General features: G+C 50.0%; 1 protein-coding gene across 1 annotated transcript in view; it reads left to right on the forward strand.

The window, feature by feature from the left end:
- LOC135385482 (neprilysin-1-like) overlaps positions 1-18,577 on the forward strand; it is a 191,083-nt gene that overhangs the window by 153,926 nt on the left and 18,580 nt on the right. The window lies entirely within an intron of this gene.

Below are 18,577 nucleotides of genomic sequence, written 5' to 3' on the forward strand. Positions count from 1 at the left end.
GTTTTCTTGGACGAGAAACAGAGCACAATAATTTAAGCTTACTTCGCGAGAATCGCGAAGCTCCGGCCCAGTTCTTGGACAACTTGTGTTGAGACAATGGTAGAAGTGCAAGGGTGCAGGCGAGCTGGTCGTCGTCTTTTTCTGTTGAGGCGTTGTAGAGAAGAACCCATCACCAGTGATGGCCAGTAGTTAACTACATGTAGTTAAACTACTAGTTAAATTACCTGATTGTAGTTAAAAAGTAGTTATGAACTACTTGCAGAAATGTAGTGTGCAACTACTAGTTCTACTACTACTATTTCGAGTAGTTAACTACAGTAGTTAGGTTACTGCAAGCGCCAACTACTTCAGACTGTGCCGCAAGCTTTACGGCACGATTGTGCTTCCGACTTTTGCCTTGAGCTACTTGTTTGCTGAGAACGGAGGTGCAGAGCAACTGTGCCGTGGATGTGTACTAAATCTTCACTTTCACCACTGCTCGTGATTCATACTGAGGTGTCCAAGGACACTATAGAATGGGATTGGTGTTGATGGACGACGTGAAGTAGTTACAGATGTAGTTAAGATACATTGCAGTAGTTAAATAAGTAGTTTTAACTACCTCCCCTGAAAAGTAGTTGAACTAGTAGTTAAACTACTCCATTGCAAAGTAGTTAGTAGTTATAGTTAAACTACTGTAGAAGTAGTTAGTGGCCATCACTGCCCATCAGCAGGTACAAAGTCTGCTAAATGTCTTAAAAGGACTTAAAGCCTCTAAGGACTGCGGCCTCAAAGGCATCTGTCGCGGTATCGGTTAGCGTATAAGGCACCGGATGCCTTATACACTAAGTTACAAGGATGTTCTTTTTTTTATCGTCACTTTCCACCTTTCCAACAAAGGCATGCGTGTCTTATGCGCTGCAGGCTCTCGAAGTACATTAGGAAAAGTGCTGCGTCGTTTTTCTGCGCCAATAATTCGTGTTTCAATGTTGAGGAGATTCTGCTCAATCCGAACCTTTTCTGATCAATTGTTCCAAGGACGCAGCTCTTGCCTCAACTACAAATTGAGGAATTCCTTAAAATTAATAATTGAGTTCATCTCAATTATATACTCTGCAGTGTGCAATATAATACTTCCCTTTCATTTTTGCTATAGAATCCTATCTAGTACACTATTGATGCGCGCGGTCGGTTTCCGACATTGTTTTTTATTGCTGCGACATGGGCCGTGATACTCTGGCTCTCCTCACCAGGTCCGCACATCACTGCCTGAGGATATTTTTCAAGTTCGATGGAACTGCAAACAGCCTAGTTTTGTATCTATCTGCATCATGCGCGAGTGGTAAACCGGGTAGCAGCTGTACATAAGATGTAGATACTGCCACGAATCATCATCGCGAAACTTCCAGGGCAGGCACTAAACGGTACATCTCATCCCGGCGCATGCTGAAGAAGAAGCAAGAAGCTTCCAGACACATCGCCTGCTCTCTGGCCAACGCACGTGCTGTTTCTAGACTTTTCGGCGCGACGCTTAAATGCTTGTGCGCTCCAGGCTGGAGCACTCATTCTTTGGACTCAGTTGTGTTCAGAGAGCTATCACTCTTGTGTTTTGCTACCAAGTAGTCTAATAAACCGTTCGCTGTTTATTCGACGACTCGCCGGCCCATTTCGCTTCGTGACATTTCTGGTGGAGGTGCAGGGCATTCCTTGTCCAACGGCCTGGAAGACCAACTGCGACAAAGCAGAAGACAGCTTGGTTTGCCTGCAGAATTCGGTCCATTAGAACCCCCTAAACGCAAGAAGAAGATGACTGCGGAGACCAGTACCCAAGTGGCGCAACCTGTTGCCACGCCCATAACCCCTGCACGGTCGCCGAAGACATTCAGCGGGGAGTATTACGACGACGTGGACGATTGGGTCGACCACTATGAGCGGATCGCCAAGTTGAACAACTGGAGTGACGACCAAAAGCTCGTGAACGTCTATTTCTCCCTGGAAGGCACCGCGAAGACATGGTTCGAGAACCGGGAGACTTCGCTCACGTCCTGGGACGCCTTCAAAAGCAAACTCCGCGAGGCGTTCGCTTTTCAACAACGAGCTGAACGCGCTGAACATCTGCTCCAGAGACGGATCCAGCTGCCAAACGAAAGCGTTACAGGCTTCGTCGAATATGTGTTGCGGCTCCTCCGGCGAGCTGACCCCAAAGCATCCGAGGACAAGAAGGTTCAGCGGCTCATGAGGGGCGTAAAAGAAGAAATTTTTCGCGCCCTGTCCCGGGATCCACCCGCCACGACCGACGCTTTTCTGGACGCAGCCGTCCGCATTGAGAGGACACTGCTCTCTCGCGCTACCGTCAACGAACGACACCAGGGCTACGAGGCTTTCTCCACAACGGCTGGCCTCGACGTCGGATCGCTCAGACTGCTGATTCGAGAGGTGGTACGCGAAGAAGTACGAGCTCTCCTCTCTCCTGAGAAGGCTCAAGACCATTTGTCTTCGATCGGTGCGATGATTAAGGACGAGGTTCAGCAGGCAATCCAGACATCGTCAACCGCCAACCCCGACGCCGAAGTACTGAGACCAACCTACGCCCCCGCTGTGAGACAGGTGCCACCTACTCGTCCGTCGTACTACGGAAACCGTTGGACGCCTCCTCGGCCTGTCCAACCTACTCCGAGCGTCCCGCCACACTCTCAGCCGTTTCGCAAAACGGACGTTTGGCGGACTCCCGACTTCAGACCGCTCTGCTACCACTGCGGAGAGGCCAACCACGTCTATCGCCGATGTCCCTACCGACGACTTGGCCTTCCCGGTTTTTCACCCGACGCCCCCCGCCTCCAGCGCGGTAGTCGCCCCGCCGCAATTGAAGACTATCTACGGCGGCAGAATGCTTCTGCTGGCTCGCGACGCGACCTGTCCCCGAGCGTCCCCCACCGCAGCAGGTCGCCAGGAAGAGCAAGTTCACCGTCACCGGCAAGACGACCTGTGTGGCGCAGCCCTAACCGGGAAAACTCAAGACTGCAGCTCCGGGAGGTGAAGCTGCGGACCGACGACAAGTGACAATTCCTCCAACTCGACGAACAGCAACGCAGCACCAACACGACGCTCGAAAAATTACCAATAACCTGAAAATACTCATCGACGGCCATGAGATGATTGCGTTAATCGATACCGGAGCCGACGACTCTGTTATAAGTGGTAAGTTGGTTAAGAAGCTTCGCAAGGTGCAAACGAAGTGGGATGAGCCTAATATCGGCACTGCTGGTGGGCACGTCGTAACACCGACTGGCCGATGCACGGCAGTCATACAAGTGCGTGACATCCAATACGTCGTCAGCTTTGCCGTCTTGCCGAACTGCCCACGGGATGTAATACTCGGAATGAACTTCCTAGTCGAAAACGAAGCAATCATCGACTTCACAAATGGAGTTATCTCTTTTAAAACGCCGGAAACAGCAGAAGACAAGTGGTGGGCACGAATAACCCCCGGAGAAACGCGCGAACACGGACGTAACCGCCGTGACGACTCAGCACGTCAACCTGCCTGCCTTGTCGTCAGTCCTTGTGACGGCTACGTGCAAGAGAGTACCGACTGGCTGTTTGTAGGCTGAGGGCAACACGCAACTTCTCCTCGAACGAGGAATTGGGATAGCAAGAGGAATTGTGCCCGTAAGAAACGGAATATTCGAACTCCTGGTCACAAATTATCGCCCGGAGCCACAACACCTGGCGAACGGCACGAAGATTGCCGTCATCGTAGACCAATACTCCACCACGGATGTTTGCCTGACGGACACTGCTCGCATCGCGGTCACCACGGAACACGAGGCCGAACATTTCGACGTAAACCCTCAACTCAATACAACTCAAAAGCAAACCCTTCTCCAGATGCTCAACGATTTCAGTGACTGCTTCGCTGCATCGTCGAAAGTAAGACAAACGCCCATTGCGAAGCACCGCATCATCGTTGACGAAAAGGCCCGTCCAATTCACCGCATGTCGTACCGGGTCTCCTGCAAAGAGCGAGAAACGATCCGAACGCAAGTAGAAGAGATGCTAAGAGATGACATTATCCAGCCGTCGACCAGTCCGTGGGCATCGCCGGTGGTACTAGTGAAGAAGAAGGACAGAACACTTAGGTTCTGCGTCGACTACCGGAAACTCAGTGAAATAACGAAGAAGGACGTCTACCCGTTACCGCGCATCGACGACACGCTCGATCGCCTTCAAAACGCAAAATTTTTCTCTTCCATGGACCTCAAGACGGGGTACTGGCAAATTGAAATCGACGAACGGGACTGTGAGAAGACTGCCTTCGTCACTCTGGATGGACTTTACGAATTCAAGGTTATGCCTTTCGGCCTTTGCCCAGCACCAGCCACGTTCCAGCGTGTTATGGATACAGTTCTCGCCGGGTTGAAGTGGCAAACCTGCCTGGTGTACCTCGACGATGTTGTCGTCTTCGCAAGAACATTCGAAGAATATGTTAAACGACTAAAGCAAGTCCTCGAGGCTATCAGAACTGCAGGGCTGACGTTGAAGCATCAGAAGTGTCGATTCGGCTACAAGGAACTCAGATTTCTCGGCCATCTCGTGAGCAGCGACGGCGTACGCCCCGACCCCGACAAGACGGCGGCCATCGCAAATTACCGTGTTCCTTCTAACGTGAAAGACGTTCGAAGCTTTCTTGGCCTTTGCGCCTACTACCGACGGTTCATTCCGAACTTTTCAAGAATTGCGTCACCCCTGAATGCCCTCACGAAGGACGGATCCACGTTTATCTAGAGTGAAGCCCAGCAACAGGCGTTTGATGAATTGAAGAGGCGTCTGCAGACCGCACCCGTGCTTGCCCACTTCGATACAAACGCCGAAACAGAAATACACACCGACGCAAGCAACGATGGTCTAGGAGCCGTGCTCGTTCAACTTCACGACGGCGTCGAACGTGTCATCGCTTACGCAAGCAGAACGCTAACCAAGGCAGAGAAGCACTATTCGACGACCGAAAAAGAGTGCCTTGCACTCATATGGGCCATCACAAAGTTGCGCCCCTACCTGTACGGACGGCCGTTCAAGGTGGTAACAGACCACCATTCTCTGTGCTGGCTGGCTGGTTTAAGGGACCCCTCAGGACGCCTAGCGAGATGGAGCCTCCGACTACAGGAGTATGACGTAACCGTCACTTACAAGTCAGGAAGAAAACACAACGACGCCGACTGCCTGTCCCGAGCACCACTCCAGCGACAGGACAACAGCCTCGAGGACGACGACGCCTTCCTCGGTCTAATGAGCGCGACTACCATGTCTACCAAGCAGTATAACGACCCCGAATTGAAGACACTCGTCGACTATCTGCAGGGCCGCGCCGACAATGTTCCTCCCATCTTCAGAAGATCACTCCCAAGTTTTTCCCTACGTAATGGTGTTCTCTACAAAGAAAACCACGCACCACAAGGCGCTACGTGGCTTCTCGTTGTGCCTGGGGACATGCGCAGCGAGATTCTTGAATCCTGCCACGACGAACCGTCATCAGTTCATTTGGGATACAGCCGGACACTGGCCCGTATAAGGGAAAAGTACTACTGGCCAAAACTGGCCAAGACCGTACACCACTACGTAAGGACGCGCCGGGAATGCCAACGACGAAAAACGCCGCCAGTACGACCTTCTGGGTACCTTCAGCCAATCGCACCGCCGTCGGCGCCGTTCGAGCAGATTGGGATGGATCTACTCGGGCCCTTCCCACATTCGTCTTCCGGAAATCGTTGGATAATCGTCGCTACCGGCTACCTGACACGCTATGCTGAGACTAAGGCACTTCCACAGGGCACAGCAACAGAAGTGGCGAAGTTCTTCATCGACAACATCGTACTACGGCACGGAGCTCCGACCGCCTTAATCACCGATAGGGGAACGGCATTTACAAGCAGGCTAACACAAGAAATCCTTCGACTCAGCCACACCGCTCACCGGAGGACAACGGCGTACCATCCGCAGACGAACGGGCTCACCGAACGCCTAAACAAAACCCTTGCCGACATGATTTCGATGTACGTCGACGTCGAGCACAAGACATGGGACGAAATACTGCCTTACGTCACGTTTGCCTATAACACGGCTGTCCAGGAATCAACGGGATTCACACCGTTCCGCCTTGCACACGGCCATGACGCGTCGACTATGCTAGACGCGATGCTGCCCCACGAACCCAGTGATGTGGAAAACGACACTCTGGACTTCACACAGCGAGCAGAAGAAGCCCGCCAGCTGGTCAGACTACGGATTGGTCAACAACAACGCGTCGATGAAAGAAGATACAATTTGCGCCGACGAGACGTACGCTACAGTCCAGGCGACTTGGTATGGGTTTGGACGCCGATTCGACGACGAGGCCTGAGCGACAAGCTACTGAAGCGGTACTTCGGTCCCTACAAAGTACTTCGACGCACTGGAGACCTGGATTACGAAGTGGTACCTGAGGGCAGCGTTCCCTCTCGACGACCCCCGAGGACTGAAATAGTTCACGTCGTTCGACTCAAGCCGTACTACAGCAGGTAGAGCTGAAGACTGGCTGGAAGGAAACAACATGAAAAAAAAGAAAAAGAAGGAGAAGAGACGGCATCGAGACGATGCCCCGTCTACGGACCGTCAAATGCCACGAATCATCATCGCGAAACTTCCAGGGCAGGCACTAAACGGTACATCTCATCCCGGCGCATGCTGAAGAAGAAGCAAGAAGCTTCCAGACACATCGCCTGCTCTCTGGCAAATGCACGTGCTGTTTCTAGACTTTTCGGCGCGACGCTTAAATGCTTGTGCGCTCCAGGCTGGAGCACTCATTCTTTGGACTCAGTTGTGTTCAGAGAGCTATCACTCTTGTGTTTTGCTACCAAGTAGTTTAATAAACCGTTCGCTGTTTATTCGACGACTCGCCGGCCCATTTCGCTTCGTGACAATACTAATGCTGCTCGTCCTGTGCTGAAACTAGTCACGTTGTGTTAGTAACTACTTGCCCAATACTGATAAATCTAAAAAAAAAGAACAAGGAGAAAGTAAAAGCCCAAAACTGAAAATGAAAACCATTCTGAATTCTGCGTTGAGATGGAGAGTGGAGAAGTCTCAGCACGCAGAGCGTTGTTGCTTATGGTAACGTTCTGAAAAGAGATTTACGCGGGTCTTTGTGCAATAGTGTGGACTGGGGTCCGCTTTCCGTTTTCTACGCCCGTGTGCGCCATAATTTTCTTTGTTTTTCACGACTTAATTGGGGGTTGCAATCCAAGCCAGTTCTCTCTTTTTAGAGCTTATTGGTGAGACAACTAAATATGTTTGTAAAACATGGTTCTCTGCATTCTCATTCGCTAAACTTTCTACCCCTGGTCAAAAAACAAAAGAAAATTTTAGCAACAAAATGAACGAAAATATATGCCGAAGAGCAATGTTTCAATGACATAAGCAAGCCCGATTGCTATAGTGGCAAGCTGCGCGGTTTGCCCTCACAACTAATATAATTTTCTAAATGCACTATAAACACAAGTACAAGCGGTTCTACTTACCTCCAGACTTTGCGCTGAATTCGACCAAGCCATTCTTGCTCAACCACTCAAGGACTTCTCGTATAGACTATGCGTTAGCCATCGTGCAAGTAGACTCGTCAAATGACTAAAGGGATGATGCTGCACCAGCGAGAACTCACAAAAAGAACGGAGAATTTCACCTTCAAACGCTTGGGCCCTCTGCGACCCCGCACTCATTCAACCTTGACCACACAGCACAGAGGCCTCAGTAGTTCAGTCAGTAATGTGTTGCCATGTCGAGCTCAAGCTCGCGGGTTCGATCCCGATCGAGCAATGTGGAGGAGGTAAACATTATTTCCAGCACCGTGTGTCGGAGATTTTCGGCACACGTCAAAAGAACCCCAGGTGGTCCAACTTATCCGCAGTCGTACTGCTTGTGCAGCATGCCGCTTCCTTTACTAAGTAGGTACTGCACAAATTAAGTAAAAGTCATGCTGCTGGCTGGCAAAGTATCGGCAGTGGAAACCTATCAGTTTTACAGATCCACTCATGAAACACAGAAGACAGCCTGAATTAAAAACAGGTTACCTGAGAGGAAGGGATGTCGATAATTCAGCGGGTATACTTTGACTTTGCAGATGTACTGTAACTGCGAGGACGCATTATCGTCACCGTTGCAAACGTGTTACGCCACGCAACACTTAAATCAAAATGCCCCCAACAATGCGTATTTCAGTGTACGCATGTTCCATCCGGGGGTCCGATACTCAAGTGAACATACCGTCTGTTATCGTTCTTATTCCGAGTTGTCGCGTTCCGAACGTCACGTGACGGCACGTGAAAACTGTTTCCGTAGGCTGGAAATACGAAGAAACGACACGACTGCTCATCGCACGAGAGCTCGTGACGAATCACAGCGAAATCAAACACTTATCGCGCGGTTCAGAATAACGAAAAGCGTTGAGCACCGAGCCGCTGCAGGCCAATGCCCATGGTTTCCCAACACGGAGTGCCCTAACCATAAGTGGGCCAACAAACTCGAAACGGTCATCTCCCTTCAGATCGGCGTTCTAATGATCACCGTGAAGGGAGACACAATAGTGGATGCCTGCTCTTCGTTTTTAGACGAGGGCAGCACAATTTTTTAAATGTTATGTGGGCAAGCTTGCGCTCGTCCCATCCTACAGTTGGCAACACAAAGGCAGTAAGGCGAGGGCAGTACTATTTTTGAAGCGCAATGTTTGCAAGTATTGCGCTTGTCCTATCCTACAGTTGGCAATACAAAGGCAAATGGGTACGGTGTTGTCATATTGTAGGCAGTATTTTTAACACTTTATTTATGTCTAACATTTTTTCCTGCTCTGGTTTCAAGATAAAATGTTCGAAGTGAGAACCGTGTGCTGAATCATAGTAGAGCCCAGATATGTAGCAGGGAGTTTCGGAGCAGCAACCAGATACACAGTACATGAACCTCCAGCGTGCGCCCACATATCCATGAAAGGCATCACATGGGCATCTCTTGGATACCGAAAGAGGCTAAATGCTGCTCCAGGTGATATCCATTAGACGTCGGATGGATGCTCACGGAACTCCAGATGTCCAGAATTTAATATCCATAGGACATTCTCTTGCACGTAGATGGTTTACTGGGACGCCCCAGCAGCGCACGAGCTCGTTTCGTAAGGTATACGTACGACAGATGCTGTGCTTGTAAGGCACTAATGGACATTACAGTGGGACATTGCACGCACACGATAGACATGACCCTAACTACAGTGACAGTACCAGTGATATAACACCGAAGGCAGGGTGCTTTTTGGAGGGAATTGTTCAAATAGGTCGCCTTTTAGAAGCTACGCCATGCTCGTACTGCAAGAAGTAATGTCACCAGAAATAGACCTTTAGAAGAGGGGGGGGGGGGGATACCGAGCTTCCTGTTGGAGGGTATGTATGTATGTATGCATATTTGTGGGTGTATGCATTGGGAGCCGAGTTGTACTGAGTAAACTGAGTAATCTCAGAAATTTGATGGGGGGGGGGGGTGCAAAAACCCAAGGGGAAATCCCTGACCGCAAGACGTCTACTTTTCTTGGCACCACATTTCCTTGTTTGACCACTACAGTGCTCCTAGTCGTGATATCCCAGCGTGCTCCCAGCGTCTGCCGCAGATCGTCGCCGTTCGCCCAGCGGCTTTAACCTTCAAGCTGCCAAGGGTACCACAATCAAAACGTACGGCCTTCGCTCCTTGACGTTGCACCTTGGCATGAGGTGGACATTTCGGTGGGTCTTCACTCTTGCGGACATCTCGCAGCCTATTCTAGGCGCCGATTTCTTGGCTGCCTTCATCCAGTCCGTTAACGTCCGCCATCGACGCCTCCTTGACAACACCACAACGCTTGAAGTGAAGGGCCTGTCTTCTCCGGAAGTCCCAACTGGTATCCGCGCGCTGCGTCCCGCTTCCCCGTATGACGCGCTCTTGGACGAGTTTCCGGACATCACCAAGCCCTGTATCTTGAAGGCATCGGTCAAGCACGACGTGACCGATCATATTACTACCACCGGCCCTCCAATCTCCTCCCGCTTCCGCCGCCTCCACGGTGACCGCCTGGCAAAAGCGAGTCCGACCACATGCTGGACTTAGGTATCATTCGGCAATCAGCAGCAGCTGGGCATCCCCGCTACATATGGGTCCGAAGAAGGACCCAGGAGATTGGAGGCCATGCGGCGACTATAGGGCCCTCAACGCCAGGACTATTCCAGACAGATACCCTCTACCTCACATTCATGATTTTACTGCCAGTCTTGCGGGCTGCACCGTCTTCACGACCATGGACTTGGTGAAAGCCTATCACCAGATTCCGGTGCACCCGCCTGACATACCTAAGACGGCCGTCATAGCACCCTTTGGACTCTTTTAATTTGTCAAGATGCCTTTCGGGTTGCGCAATGTTGCCCAGAGCTTCCAACGCTTCGTCAACAACGTCCTGCGAGGCTTGCCTTTCGTCTACCCCTATATTGACGACCTCCTCATTGCAAGCGCCTCGCAGGAGGAGCATATTGTGCATCTCCTGCATGTATTCGCACTTCTTCAAGACCATGGCCTTATCATTAACGTTAAGAAGCGCAGTTTCGGGCAGAGCGAAGCGAAGTTTCTGGGACACCATATTGATCAGCACGGCGTTCGTCCTCTCGAAACCAAAGTGCAGGCCATTCGTGAATTTCCCCGTCCGCAATCGGCACGGCAGTTGCGACAGTTCCTTGGCCTGCTGAATTTTCATCTGAGGTTCATCCCCGGCTGCGCACGCATTGTCCAACCACTCACGGATCTCCTCCGGGCGCCCAAGTAGGCGACCTCCCAGTTGTGCTGGACGCCGGAAGTCGAGGCCTCATTTGTCCAAACGAAAATCGCCCTTGCCAATGTAACACTGTTCGTCCATCCAGTTCCTTCTGCCCCAACCCGCCTCATGGCTGATGCCTCTACCACGGCTGCTGGCGCCGCTCTACAGCAGTTCGTTGATGGCATGTGGCAGCCGCTTGGTTTTTTCTCCCGCCGCCTCAAGACAGTCGAGACCCACTACAGCACGTTTGGGCGCGAGCTTCTCGCTGTATACGCGGCCGTGCGGCATTTCCGCTATCACCTGGAAGGGCGTGACTTCCACATTCTGACCGACCACAAGCCGTTGTCATATGCGTTCTCTGGCAACCACTCCGGCTACTGTGAGCGTGAGATCCGTGAGCTTGCTTTTATCTCCTAGTTTTGCACCGACGTTCGCCATATCCCCGGCGTTGACAACTCGGCAGCTGACGCTCTTTCACGCATCAATGCAGTTCCCTACTTGCCATCCCCGGTGAGCGTCAGTGACCACCTCAACGCCCAGGCTCATGACGCTGAGCTCAAGGATTACCTCGCTGGCGAATCCTCCCTTGTCCTGCAAAAGGTACACCTCCCTGGGTGCGTCGACCCTCTTTTCTGCGACGTGTCCACTGCGCATCCTCGCCCCTTCGTCCCCGAGCCGCTACGCCGCCGGATCTTCAGCGAGTATCACAGCCTCGCCCACACCGGCGTGCGCGCTACACAGAAGGCCATTGGAACCCGTTATGTCTGGCCAACTATCAACAAGGACGTCCGCAGCTGGACCCGCTCCTTTCTTGCTTGCCAGCGGACCAAAGTTGAACGCCACATCCAGACGCCACTCAAAGCGTTCCCCTCGCCCGAAGGCCGGTTCTGCCACGTTCATTTGCCCCTGGTTGGCCCACTTCCCTCTTCACTCGGCTGCCGGTATCTCTTCACCTGCGTGGACCGCTTTACGCGCTGGGCAGAGGCTGTACCCATTACAGACGTGACGGCGGATACGGTCTGCCGCGTGTTTCTACTCGGTTGGGTCGCCCGTTTCGGATGCCCTGACATTGTGACCACCGACAGGGAACGCCAGTTCACATCCCGCTCCTTCACCTCTCTTCTGAAAGCTATCAGAGCTAAGCATATGATGACGACGGCCTACCACCCCGCGGCTAACGGGATGGTGGAGCGGCTGCACCGCCAGCTAAAATCCGCCCTCTGTTCCCAGCCTGCGCCCACTAACTGTGTTGACCATTTGCCATAGGTGCTCCTCGGCCTACGCTCTTCGCTAAAGCAGGATCTCAAGTGTAGCTCGGCGGAATTAGTCTTCGGCTCCCCTTTGCGCTTGCCAGGTGACTTCCTCGATTAGACCGAAGCCTCCCAGCACCGCTGACGACTTCGCAACACGCCTCCGTCAGCATTTCCAGGCCGTCAAACCCGCCCTACCTCGTCAGCCTTCCCATAGGAATATATTCCTGTCCCCAGATTCGGCAAACGCCTCTCACGCCTTCGTCTGGGTAGATCATGCTAAGCCACCCCTGACCCTGTATATGCTGGCCCTTACAAGATACTGGCCCGCAGCGACAAGACCGTAACAGTCGACCTTAATGGCCGCCGCGAAACCATCTCCCTCGACAGGGTCAAGCCCGCTCATCTTGAGACACTCGTCGCCCCTGTGCATCTACCCGACCTTCCTTCTCACTGTGGAGGCCCTCAACGCCGACGCTCTATCCCTCGGCGCAAGGTTGCATGGCATTCTCCCCTGGTTACCACCAGGGTCTAGGGGGGGGGAGGCCTGTAGCAGCACTGCACTCTAAATCCTGTGACGGACACGTGCCAGTTAAAAAAGTTCATTCAGAAAGTGCAGCCAGTACAGAGCCGTAACCGTCTCGAAACAGCCGTAACGGTTATCAAATAGCAAGCACAGCGATCCTCATCGCCAAATTTCAGCAGGTACAAAGCCATCACGTTGGTATGAAGCGGCTTTGTACCCGCTGAATAATATGTGTGCCTCCTGAACCGTGTACTCGTGTGCTTGTTGTGTGGCGTGTGCCGGCTGAATATGCGCCCCTTCGTTGCAGCGTACTACGTTGCTCCGCGCTCCGCCGGTGAGGAGTGATATGGAACAACGTATTCTCCCGTAGTACGTTCCTTCCCGCTTCCCGCTTTCTTGCCCGCTGTCTGCGTTGCAACGTCGCCTTTGAGAAGGATGACACCTTGCTTTTTAAGTACAGGTCTAATGTTTGCTTAAGGGAAGTCAACCTAGCTGTGATGTATCGTACGACGCGTGCGTTTTACTCGTGTTTAACAATCGAAGTACATTATGTTGCAGACCGTGGACGCATTGCAAATGGCGGCAGGAGAGGATCGGCTGCATCGGTGAAACGACGATGTACCTTACAAGCGAGGTTAATTGTATTCTTTCGTTATAGGTGACCGTGGGACTGTATCGATTCCGAGGAGGTGAGTTACAAAATGGAGTACTATTCCAGCATTCACGTTGGAACAATACCAGCGTGATATTCACTTCGGTTTCTTTACAGGTTATTTCCTGTCTCAACGGTCACACATACGCGTGCAAGATTGCAACTGCTTCTCACGTCGAATTGGTGTCTGTTGCCTCTTGTTTGGACAATTGTTCCTCGGCCATTTCGTTTGAGGAACTGTCGTGTTCGTCACTAAGGATCTTCGTTGAGCTTTGCAGTGCCAGCCTGTTCGAAGTTTCGAGGGCTGTGTGTTCGGCGTTTGGAGGACTGCCTGGTGCATTGGATCATCGGATGGGTTGAGTGTCCATGCAACGTGTGCCCCATATATGTGTGTTGGGATTAATGAACCGTGTATGCTTTCCATTCGGCAAACGTTGATGTACTGGACGTAATTTAAAAGTATGTGCAAGCCAATAAAATTTGGTTCGATGTTCGATTTGGTTCATGTTCGATGTGCTTGGAGCATTTTCTTCCTTGCTTTTTCTTTAAGCCTGGAGGTAATTTTTCTGTTAGAGAACTCGAGAGGCGGAATGTGTTTCGCGTATTTGTGGGTACAAGTAACGCTTCAATACGTCCGGTACACTGTGTCTCCTGGCGTCAGCAGGGATGTCGTTCCAGTTGCTTCAGGTGGCACATGGCACCTGCAGCTCTCTTAGGCACCGCGCGCCCCTTGAAGTGATCTAACACTTTTTTTTTAATGTGCCACCTGATCAGACGGCACCTATCCGTCACTGGGTTTAGAGTGTAGTGGCATCGGATGATGAGTAAGACAGATATCCCACATTGGACACGCTCCGATTTAGCACTGGGAACGGGGCTTAGACGGAAGTGCAGCTGATGCAGCAACGGTTGTTTCGCCTGCCGCAAGGCTTCTGCCATGGCGCACCGACCTAACCAACGGCTTCGCCGTCTGTTAGTCTAACCAACCTAACCTCACTTAGCAATTTACAAGTAACAGCGTAATTTATTACTAGAATACGCGCGACTTCCGGTTAGCCTTGTTCCCAGGAGGGGAGGCCGATATGGGAATTTTCCAATTTCGATCGGATGATGGCAGCTCAGTTTGAACTTGAGCGCGCAGAGCGCTATTGAACCAGTTATTCTCCGCCTGTCACCGGGTACGGTTGTCAGTCCATTCCTGCGCCACAGTATCTTATTCTTATTGCTGCTCTGTTCTGCGTCAGATTACCGCGAGATGCGGTGGAAGAAAACGGTGACCTGTCTCATTCTGTTTCCTTCTAGCTCTTGTTCGAGATAAGTTTGCTTTGTAACCATGCCACGATTTTGGGCAGAAGCGTGGAGACGTGAAATGGGAAGTGATTTTCCATCGCCTCCTCGCATCACTTCTCTGAGATCTGAGCGCAACAGACAATTTTCGGGACTCGCTACGGCGGTTTTCGCGAAGCTTTACGGTTCTAAAAAAAAAAAAAAAAGTGAAGTTGGCGATGCTTATTTGGTGAAACTTCCTGATATACCAAAGGCATGCACCCTGCAATCTAACATACAAGCACACTTTAATTTCAAATGTCTTGCAAAAGAATGTTCATCGTTGAGTTGATGGTTATAAATAAAACCGTGTTCTCCATCTATTTAGGTACCTGTCTCGTTCTTTCTCATGCAGTTACAATCCACTGTACCACGCTTTATGTCACGTCGTATCACATGGTATTTTTCTATAATTACGCCAAATTCAGAATCACTGCAAGGGGGTACGAGTACAAACCACGTGTTTATCATTTGTACAATCCTTTCGGTTCAAGGAGTGCACAAGAAACCACACAAAAAATAAATCGTACCAACAAATAACTTAATTCAGCGCTTGCGTTTGAAGCCGTACCGTTCATCATATGCGTACACTGTCGTAATGCACAAAGGCAATGGGGCACGTATTCCTAATGCCCAACAACGAGGAGTGAGGAAAAAAAAACTGAAGCACTGGGCTCCTCGCGATCACGTTCATCTGCTCTGGGCACACTCGAAGACTCCCGGTTTCCGTTTAGCTCGCGTGTCTTGTGGAAAAGCGCCATCTAACTTCGCTGAGATTCAGTGAGTTTTCACCATCCAGTCGGGGAAAATGCTTTAGCCAGTCTTGTCTGGCGCTTAGTACGAAGTTAACCTAGAAATACCATCTGAAGTGACAGTGCTACAACAAGTTGTTAGTGCAAGGTAGGCATCGCAATATACGAGAATCACATGCCGTCTTTTTTTTTCTTTTTTGCAACACGGACGGGATAGCCTGTTTATACATAAGCGAGCTCCGATAACACCGGGGGGGGCATCAGGATTTTATTCCGTTGCGTCAATCACGATATGTTTTTCTCACACTTTCCTGAGGTCACTTTTCGATCGGGTGGATGCCTCTTGTGTCACATCAGGATGCTTTCAGGACACCAGAGCAAAAATCAACATGCTTCGACGAACTAAAGTGGTACATCAGGTTTTTTTTTTTTTTTTTGCTGTTACATCGGGGATTCTGATGTTTACATCAGACTGTTGTGATGTCAGTCTTTGTTCGGGTAGTACATGTCAGAGAGTCGAACCGAACCCGAACCTGAACCGAAAACCGTTTTAACCGTTATTTTTGGCCGAACCGGAACTGAACCGAACCGAATCAGTCGACGCCATCTTGGAGCTGAACCGGAACTGAACCGTTAAAAAAATACCGGCAACCAGTTCAAATAACGGTTCGTACGGAACCAAGGGCGGAACTTTGCATGTTGTGAAGGAACATAACTATTTTTTTTCTCCTTTTTGCTTCTTTTATTAGCTTCGTACCCTTCCTCTTGCTTGCCGAAAAAGTCGTGCCCTGCAGGAATGCTCTGGATTTTCTCGAGTCGCGAAATAACAACAACAACCTTATTTTAAGATGATGAATGGGGAGTTATGACTGAAAACTGTTATGACTAGGAATGTCTAAGACATACACAAGAGTATACAGGGTTGCAGCAGAAAAAGTCGCCCCATAACGCCATACGTGCATGCATGTGGGGCTACTGTATCTGCAACAAACCCTGGTTATAAGAATTAGGGATCAACAGACTTGTACGTAGCGGCTAACGGGTTATTGCGTCACTCGTAACCAATTACTTTTTGAGTAATTTGTAATGTAATCGATTACTTTTCTGGTCAAGTAAATTTTTGAGTTACAATTTTGAGTAATCAATTACCAAGTAATCGATTACTTGGAGGCTAAAGAATCCACATTGTTCGGGAAGACAAAACCAACTGTGTTCTGCAAATGCCAAGACAGCCGTCTTATATCTAGGATTTCTTTTTTTTTTTTTTTCAACAATTTCATACCCGATTTCAATTGCCACAATGTTCTGCACGTGTAGTGTATTTTTGAGTGCACTATCCTCTCCCTATTCATGTGGGCTGTCTCTCCGTAATCCGGCATGCATATAGTAGGTTGGACTGTGGGTTATATCATGAGCCTGATTAATCAATTGTGGGAGTCCAGTTGGAATTCTTTTGTCTTCTCTCACTATGCGAAATGCACAGAGGACACAAAACTCTCGACCCCGATAACCTATTGCGACTCTTGTACATTCATGAGCTTCTGTCAGTCTTGTGCGGAATACTCTCGATGTCACAACGACGTCGACGACTCGCAATGATTTGTCGCCATGGCCTAGCTACCTGGCATGTTCAGAGCGGTGGAGAGAAAGGACAGACAAAAAATCTTGTTCAAATGCAGGCTGTGCGTCCCTCAAGCAAAATTTGTCAGCTTTGCAATTTCTCGGTGCCTTGCAACTTGCAGTGCTCGCGGTTATGCACGACGGCGTTCAGACACTTCTGTTTGTACTTTTCCCCCCAGATATCGAAAGTAATTGGCAAAGTAACGCGCTATACTTTTCTAGACGTTACTACATTACGTTTTTCCGGCCAGTAATTTGTAACTGTAAAAAACTGCTTTTTCGTACAGTGCAACGGTAACGGTAATCAATTTTTGTGTTAGTAACGTATACAACTCTGGGGATCAACGACAGTTTTTGGTAGCATTCAGGAAGTGGTATATATCATAATAATATACCAATCAACCTGACCTAGACAGTGTGTCCACCGTCACTGCTGAAATGATCACTGATTCATAACGCTTTTCAAGAAAAAGTGACTGCTCTGCTGGGGCGTTTGTGTTACAAAGCGGTGCTGCACTGCAAGATCAGCCCGTTTGTAAAACAAACGGCATAGGAGAGATTTTCTTTGGTATCCTTTTGTGTTAGAGATCGTTTCTACGGTTATGGTGGATATCCTGTATATAAATGTGAGTAGGCGGACCAACCGATGGATATGTCGTCGGCTGTGCAACTTACGGTCTTTCAAATTTTCTCTGCTTCGTTTGTTTTCTGTTATTCTTTCTTTTGTTCCTTTTAGTGCAGTGCAGTGCATTGCGAAAGCAGACTATCTGAGCTCAAATACAGCATGCGTCCGTCTGTACGACGCTCCAGGATAAACTGCCAACATGCGTGTGTGAACTTACAAAAGAACATACGAACCTGGTTTTCTGTGTGCATTTGAAATAAAAAAGGCAAAAGCAACCATACTGGCATCGTATTTAAAAATCGTGAATCGGTCGAAAATGAGTCGAACTCTCTGTTTGCAGTTGCTCTTGCCCGTGCTCTGTCTCTGTTTCACAGACATTTCACTCAAACGACGATATGGTAGCACGGCGGCGGTCAGTGGTGAAGGCTGACGCGCCTTTTAGATAAAGACTGCGGGCTCAGAACCGCACCATTACTATCCTACTACCATGAAGCGTCGTTTGCTGATTAACGTGTACTCGCGTCTCCTCACTGGTAATCAATATGTCAATATCAATGACTTAAATGACTTAGGCCAAGGTAGCAGGCTTGGTTGACTGTTATATTCCTGCCGAGATTCTGCGAACAACCCGGTGCTGGGGCAACCAACCGAAACCGGTAATTCACGGTTATGTTGCTATCGTAACCACTACTAATCTTGTGTTTCCCCCATAACGCGCAAAATCTTTCAAAATCTTAAACGACCGTCGATGTCTTCCTGTCCACTGTACCGCAGCCCTGTACCACGCATGACAAGCCTTTAACCCGCCTGTTGTGCTCCATTCCCACCTGTGGCCCCTGAACCGGTTCGTTCACCGAACCGTTCCGGAGCTGAACCGCAACTGAAAACGTCGAACCTAAACCCGAACCGAACCGATAGACGTTTTGATTCGACTCTCTGGTACATGTAAATACGTGTTTATGTGGCTAAGGTGACGTGGCCCCGCCCAACAAATT

This window comes from Ornithodoros turicata, chromosome 2 (assembly GCF_037126465.1).
Source record: "Ornithodoros turicata isolate Travis chromosome 2, ASM3712646v1, whole genome shotgun sequence".
Lineage (NCBI taxonomy): Eukaryota > Metazoa > Arthropoda > Arachnida > Ixodida > Argasidae > Ornithodoros > Ornithodoros turicata.